Source organism: Suricata suricatta, chromosome 6, assembly GCF_006229205.1.
Source record: "Suricata suricatta isolate VVHF042 chromosome 6, meerkat_22Aug2017_6uvM2_HiC, whole genome shotgun sequence".
NCBI classification, from domain to species: Eukaryota; Metazoa; Chordata; class Mammalia; order Carnivora; family Herpestidae; genus Suricata; species Suricata suricatta.
The window spans coordinates 11,459,308-11,467,278 of NC_043705.1; the positions used below are offsets into that span (position 1 = coordinate 11,459,308).

The 7,971-nt window shown below is 42.8% G+C and overlaps 1 long non-coding RNA gene across 3 annotated transcripts in view; it reads left to right on the top strand.

Annotated features, from left to right (window-relative positions):
• Positions 1-7,971, top strand: part of LOC115293713 — a 37,554-nt gene that overhangs the window by 9,348 nt on the left and 20,235 nt on the right. Inside the window, exon 4 of one of the 3 annotated variants that reach the window (XR_003909569.1) lies at positions 1,652-1,837. The exons of the other annotated variants lie outside the window; for them this stretch is intronic. This is a non-coding gene — a long non-coding RNA (uncharacterized LOC115293713). Of the gene's footprint in view, positions 1-1,651; positions 1,838-7,971 lie in introns of those variants that run through there. 3 annotated transcript variants of the gene reach the window in all.

Consider the following 7,971-nt stretch of genomic DNA (forward strand, 5'->3'; position numbering starts at 1 on the left):
AAACTGAGGGCTGATGGGGGAGGGGGAGAGGGGAAGGCAGGTGATAGACATGGAGGGGGGCACTTGTGGGGATGAGCACTGGGTGTTATATGGAAACCAACTTGACAATAAACTATAAAAGAAAAAAATAAAATGAAGAAAATTAAAAAACGGAAGTCGTGTTTTCTCAAATGTGTAGTCAGAGGAAGATGAGGAGCCTCAAATCCTGACACCCCCATTCATACCATCTAGCACAAAACAAGGGAAGGGCACTCTAAACTTCGAAACCCATATGACTTCTTCGCCAGTCCGCGTCTCCTCATCCAAATGCTTTTTCCAGAGATCAGCTCCCTGGTCTCCTTCAGCAACTGCTCACATTTGGCTGTCTGAAAACCACCAGCCAATTTCTAGGGTCTCACAGGAAATAAATAAAAAGCCATACAAGTGCCTGTAAAATTCTGCAAGACCCTATCCGATACCTCAACCTGCCAGGAACCCTCCACCCTGATGGAACCCGAAACAGCCTGTCGGCAAATTTCAGCCTTGACTTCTCCACCACCCAGCTGTGCACCTGCAAGACGCAGCATTTCCCCGCTCAGCCTTCCTGCCCAGCCAGAGCACTAGATTAGCTCCAAAACCTGTCTCTTTTTCAGTCTTATGAGGCTTGGAGAGATTTTGAGGTAGCCAGTTAACTTCCCTTCTTTTCCCCTTCATTTGGTGTCAACATTCACACAAGCTCATTTCAGTAAAGCCACAGAGCTACCAGAGCTGTCTTAAATAGGAATGCACCGTAGACTTGCTCTTTTCTGCTTTTTCCTGGATGTTCACAGCCACTTCCCCGCTCTTTACTACTGGGTAAATAAGTATCATTTCTCTCTTTTAATCATCACACAGAAAGTCTCCAAATCCAAGTGCAAAATGGTGGTCCCACAGAGGCAACACCACACAATTATAGGTCTGTAGCTTGACATAATCCGAGGAAGCAATTTACAATGTCAAATAGCGCGCAATTTCTTTGTGCTTCATAAAGACATCCTATCCATTTGTAGAATTGCTAGTAAATCAACATAATTTGTTTTCCCTGAGACCGCATTCGGCTAGGGGAGCCTCCTTCAAAACTGCTGAAATGACTACAATTATATAAAATTATTGCATCTCACAATAAGGAAATTCCCTATAATTGGTCATGCAAATGAAGTACGATAATGCATCTATAATTTAGACACAGAGGATTATCCTTGAAAAAGCAGTCTGTTGTTCCCAACCTAATTTCTCCAGGGTTTTCTCTGCTTCATAAAATCCCTGAATTCTACAATTCAGCAGATATTAGCAAGAAAACACACTTTGCTTGGGGGCATTATATTCAAATACAGTGTTATGTCAAATATTTGCCGTATTTGAATGCAAACCTGCCATTCCTCATGATGTCTGCCACTGCGGAATGGAGAATAATTAGGCTTCGTTTTGATGCAGCTGACAGGCAGATTTCCCCCCCCCCCCCAAAAGTCTAAGGAAAGCCTGCAGGCGAGTCAATGGTATCTAGTTCCACACACCTGACATCACCAAAGAAAACGGATCAGAGCCCACACTGGGGCTGTTTGTAAATCTCTTCCCCTGAGCTTCTCCAGTACAAGGAAGGATTCACCCTTCTTTGTTCCGTGTTGCTTTACAGATCTGGATATGGCTTTCATCAAAGAATGTCCTTGAAATTCAAAACGGCAGTTTCTTCTGGGGGCAAGGAGCCTTAGATAAAACCAAGAAGCCTGGATGCTAACAGCTTTTTGACTGACGAGCCCAGTGATCACGATCAAGTCAATTTGCTTTCCTATCCCATCTCCTCAAGTATAAAATGAACGAATCTGAGGTACATAATCCCTATGCTATCCTTTCACTATAAAATATTATGAATCCAGGACCTGGGTGGCTCAGTCAGTTAAGCATCCGACTCTTGATTTCAGCTCAGATCATGATCTCAATAGTTAGTGAGATCGAGCCCTGAGTCAGGTTCCATGCTGACAGCGTGAAGCCTGTTTGGGATTCTTTCTCTCTCCCTCTCTCTGCGTCTCTCTCTCTCTCTCTCTAAATAAACTAACTTAAGTATATATAATTTATATATGTATGCCATATATATATTATGAATCTGTTAAGAGGTTCTTGTCCTAGATGTATCAAAGAATTGGAGCCCCAAGACTGGAATGGGGAGACAGAGTTTGAGTAGATAAGTACAGTACCCTTTCAACACTGAAAGAGGACCCACAGCTGGAGGAAGCATGACAATGACTCCAAGAAGTTCTACCTGCATCCTTTTAAGTCTGTTCTGGGTACACATAAATTCGGCTTTGATTGACATTTTTATTGACAGCTTGTGGTTTATATCACATTTTGACTTCATACATGTGCCTACCAATGATGCGTTTTGTTATAATTGTGTGTACTTATGTGTTGTATACTTATGAAGGTCTAATGAGCTTTTGTTGTGACCATAAAGGTACTTAAGGGCTAGTTGCATCCTTTGTGTGCATGCTCAGCTCTTGGAAGTCACCTTGTGGTTTTTGAGCCAGTCCTGTGGCTAGTTAGCCTTTCCTGTTCTGTTAGCCCTTAGATGTGGCTCTGAAGGTGTGGCTATAACCCTCAGGGGTGGTCTGAGCATGTGGCCATTACCTGCTTTAGCCCTCCTCATTCATACCTAGCTAACTGCCCAACAAATCTACTGATGATAAATGTTTGCTGTCACAGAAAAGGTCCCTATGGAGTTACAGCAAAAACATGACATCCAGACCAACAGGCTAGCGGCTGGATCCCAGTTAGGGTATTAGCTATATGAATCTATAGAAGGAAGCTCTCCAAACCTTAGCTTTTTCATCTAAGAAATGAATGTAGTGGAGAATTAAGTGTTTCCCTGATACATGATTACCACTAAAAATCCTAGCCCACACCCTGGAATAATTAAAGCAAACCTAGGCAAAGCTGTGCAGTAAGTCAAGATGAAGCCCCATCTCCCTGCATTTTTCATTTTCCTTTGAGCTGACACTCCTGCCTTCATGCTGCTTCCTTCTTGCAAACATAACTATCCAGCCACACTACAATGAGGGAGATACAACATATGAGCAGTATTTATTTTTTATTTGAGTGCGGTTGACACACAATGTTATGTAAGAACACAAGTCTGAACCTAGCAGACGCCATGACAGGCTTTGTTTCCCCTCTAAACTAGAAGGCCTAAGGTCAGTCGCTCCGGAACCATTTGGCCGTTTGGCAGTTATACATTACCGGGGCAAAAGCAGACCACTGCGGTATCCAATCAGGAAAGGCCAGCTACCTCTCCCCACATTCCTAAGGGTAAGGCCTGCAGATGCGAACTTTAGATAAGCCCCTGTTACCTAGTGTTAAAGTTAACCCCACAGTCACCAAACAAGACCCTGAACTCACTCTGTAATTGGTTAATTTCAAAGATACCCTAAATGTTGTAATTGGGTCCCGCCAAAAGTAACGAACGCTCTGAACAGTGTGTATGGTTAGAGCTGCTGCCAATACTGTTGTACCATTATGATTGGGTCTTTGTACCTATGTCACCATCTCCTGTAACTCCCCCTTCCCAAACTCCTAAAAGTCCTGCCCCGCCTTTGTTCGGGGCTCGCTCGCTCTCAGCATGGATCCACCACGCCTGTAAAGTCTGTGAACCCGAGTTTAGGCCCCGGCGAGCCTAAATTCATAATAAAGCCCTTTGCTTTTGCCTGCGTGCTTCAGCCTCCCTGGCGGTCTCTGGTTTCTGGGGGTGATAAAGAAATCTTGGGTACAACAGTTACATTAGTTTTGGGTGCACAACATAGTGATTCAACATCTCTACACCTCATGCTATGTATAAACTGTATTTATTTGGAGAGAGAGGGAGAGCAAGAGAAAGAAAATTTCAAGCAGGATGTATGCAATCAGCACAGAGCCCAATGTGGTGCTCAAACCCACTAACTGAGAGATCACAAGCTAAGCCGAAGCCAAGAATTGGAAACTCAACTGATGGAACCACCCAGGCGCCCCTGAACTGTATTTCTATGCAACACAGCACAGAGGCTAATAGCACAATTCCTAGATTCAGACAGACCTGTGTTCAAATTTTAACTTTATCCTTCACTAGTCAAGTCACTCTGGGCAAGATAGTTAATTTCCCCAAATTTCAATTTCTCCATTTGTAAAAATGAGGATAATAATCTCTGCCTATATACAGTTGGTATAAGGACTAATGATGTTGATGTTCATTAATATCATTTGATAGTCACGGTGATGTTCACAACGGGCTTAGTATTATGCTACTGAGCATCCGATACACAATGGTGCTGGTGCTTACTCCCTCATCCTGATAATGGCTCAAGTTCAGCTTGTAAATAAATACAAACTTGCTGTCTTTACGCAGGAACATGAGCCACACTTCCCCTCTCCTGCCCAGCTGATGTGTAAAAATTTATTTGAAGGCTTCGTATTCTACCTTTTTCAAATTGCTTTATTCTTTTCAGCCCTCCGTTTACTTCCCTTACTCTCTCCTCCAGCTTTCTGGTAAAACCACGACCACAGCAGCCTCTCCAGTCCCATTTACATAGGATTCCATGCTCAAATTTTTAGGATCCCTAGTCCTTTCTCCTTCATTCTTCTACCCAGACAATCATGAGTACTTTGATGAGTACCTTTATGTGTCTTTGAATGAGTACCTTCTATTTGCAGTCTTGGTTCGGAGCTGGGAATACAAAAACAGCAGAGACTATACTGGGCAGGTAATGGGCAGAACTGAGAGAAGAGACATTGAGGAGGCAACATCAACAAGACCGGAGGAGGTGGGGCACCTGGGTGGCTCAGTCGGTTAAGCCTCCGACTTTGGCTCAGGTCAGATCTCACAGTCGTGGGTTCCAGCCCTGCGTCGGGCTCTGTGCTGACAGCTAGCTCAGAGCCTGGAGCCTGCTTTGGATTCTGGTCTCCCTCTCTCTCTCTCTGCCCCTCCCCACTCATGCTCTGTCACTCTCTGTATCAAAAATAAATTTAAAAAATAAAAAACAGGACCGGAGGATCCATGAATACAGCAGATCGGAAGTGAAGTTCACTCCTTTTAATTCCTCCCCAGGTTCTTCTAGAAGTTTTGTGTGACTGTGCTTTTGTCTGCATATTCACCTCTACTAAGCACCACAGTGAGGTAGATTGTATGATATCAGGAATGTTAATGTAAGAGGGAGAAATTTATTTTAACTTTTAGTAATTTGGGGAACCATTTTCTACTAGCTAACACTGGCAGAAAATGATTTAAAGAAAGGCAAGTGTCAAGTACTTAACTCCACTTAGTGATTTGGTTTGGGACCTTCAAAGTCATTTTTTAAAATGTTTTGGTATTTTAATTTTATTTTTTGACAGAGTGAGCATGAGTGACGAGGAGAAGAGAAAGAGAGAGACACAGATTCCAAAGCAGGCTCCAGGCTCTGAGCTGTCAGCACAGAGCCTGATGTGGGGCTCGAACTCACAAACTGTGAGATCATGACCAGAGCTGAAGTCAGACGCTTAACTAACTGAGCTATCCAGGTGCCCCAGGGCCTTCAATGTCCTTAAGAGTAATTCAGTCTTTTAAGAGTCAGGAATATACTGATTTTTTAAAAAATCCAAAACAGAACATCTATATGTGCTTAACTGTACAAAGGAACAAATGCTATTCTGGAACCACACAGTTAACAAGCAGCCACACTTAAAGTGTAAAAAGCTGACAATCTGGACATGATTTGTTTATTGCTTCCCCATAAGGCAAATAAGGAAGAAGGCTGGGACTTCTTGAGACCCCAAAATTAGAGATAGGAAAGTGTGCAAGAGATCAATGGCCTCCAACAACAAGGCAGAAGTCCAGGAGCAAGAAGGAAAACAATCAGAAGGGGGCGGGTGCTGTTCAGGGACAGACTCCAGAAGCAGCAACATGGGTACCCAGCTTTGTCTTCCTTTCCTGCAGTGTAACCCACCTCTCCCATTTCTCTTCGTCGTCCTGACATCCATACAGTCTATCTAAAATCTCTTGTATCCATTGAAAGGGTTGTATCTATGTACAGAGAAGCAGGTCAACAATATGGAAACCCGTTCTGAAGGCAGAAAAGAAATTGCAAGAAAATCCTCTACCAGTGACATCTCTTAGAGATGCATGATGACCTCCCATCTCCAGACAACCCCATCAAAGAATGACAGAACCCCACATGACTGCCAGCTCTTTGGCTAAATGGATTGTAAGATGGGAAATATCTCACTTTTCTTCATAACCTTCCATTGTTCGATCACTGACCAACACAAAGCTCTTATTATCAAATCGGTTATCTCTTACAGCAATTCTAGCCCCGTCCTTCTTCCTATGGCCTTCCATGGAGATCAAGAGCCACTAGTCAACATTCTCTCTGTAATTCTTCATAATCACAACTACAGGATCATTAGGAGACCCTTTGTCATTTTCCTATACACATTACATAACATTATTAGTTTTGTCCCCTGGGACTCTCCCTCTAATTCACCCCTTTGATAATGTCTACCATGCTAGTCTCTCTGGTTTTCCCTATCACTTTCAAATAAAGAAGCAAACTGGAGATAAGAAGTTTAGAACCAATAAAAAGGCACACTAAGAAGATATATACACGGTCTCACTTTTAGAACACGGTTTTCCCAATGGCATACTAATTTTGAAGCGTTCTTTAAAATGTCATTGTTCATTAATGCTCAACGTTGGAACTCTCTTTCAATTCTATGCATCTTCTGTATGCTGAAACAGTTAAGTTTTCAAACTTAAGTTGTCAAACAGTCTTCTTTCTTATTAAAAAAAAAAAAACCTCTTAAATATTAAAAAAATTCCAGTTGTTAGAGTTGTGGCTTAGGGAATCTGCCAAATAGAGCTATAATTGAACTGCAAACCTGAAAGTGGAGTGATGGTCCAGCAAAACTACTCTCCTTCTAGCCTTGTCACTAAGGACATCCATGTGCCTGATCTAATGACACTTTCTGGCTTCATTGATGTGACCCCTCATCAGCCATCCCCAAAGAAATCCTTCATTGAAATAGCTCTTCTCTTCCCTTGTACGACGGCATGCTCTGGGTTTCTCTCTTCCTTCTCCACTATTCCTTCTTGATCTTCGTCACCCACACCTCCAAATCCTCTTGTAAACTTCAACTTCTTAAGTTTTTCAAAGTCCATTTTGAGCCACCTGCTCTTCTCTTATTTGAAGCCCTCCCTTCTATGGTTTTAATTACCACTTAGAATCCAAGGACTTCCAATGCATAATTTCAGTCCAGATGTTTATTTGATGTCCCATAAAAATATAACTAACCAACTGTTGACAGCTCCATTTAAATATCTAGCAAGCAACTTCAACTCTACATGTCTCAGACTGAAGATACCATCGCTTCCCCCACAGCTCACCCCTACACCAGGCAAATCTGTGTGCTGTGCTTCCAACATGTCCAGGTTCAAGAGGTGCTCTTAGTGATAGACACAAAATGATATTTCTGGGATCAAGTTCATCATCCCACGGGGTGTGAGAGGAGCAGGCAAATTGCTAACCAGGCTGACCAGGCTCTTACGCCCTTTACTGTACACAAATATTCTACAGATAGAACAGAATCAATATGACACATGGACTATTAGCCAGCCATAAAAAGGACGGAAATTCCAACACAGGCTACAACACGGATCAACCTTGAGGACATTATGAAATAAGCCAGTCACGGAAGGACAAACACTGCCTGATTCTACTTCTAGAAAGTACCTAGAGAATCAGATCCATAGCAGAGAAAGTAGAATGGCGGTTGTGGGGGGTGTGGGGGAAGAATGGGGAATTAGTGTTTCATGGTCACGGTTTCAGTTTTGCAAATTAAGAGCTCTGCAGGCGGACAGTGGTGGTGGCTGCCCAACACTGTGAACGTAATGAACCCTACTGAACCCCACGCTAAGAATGGTTAGGGTAGTAAATGTGATGTTACATGCATCTTACCAAA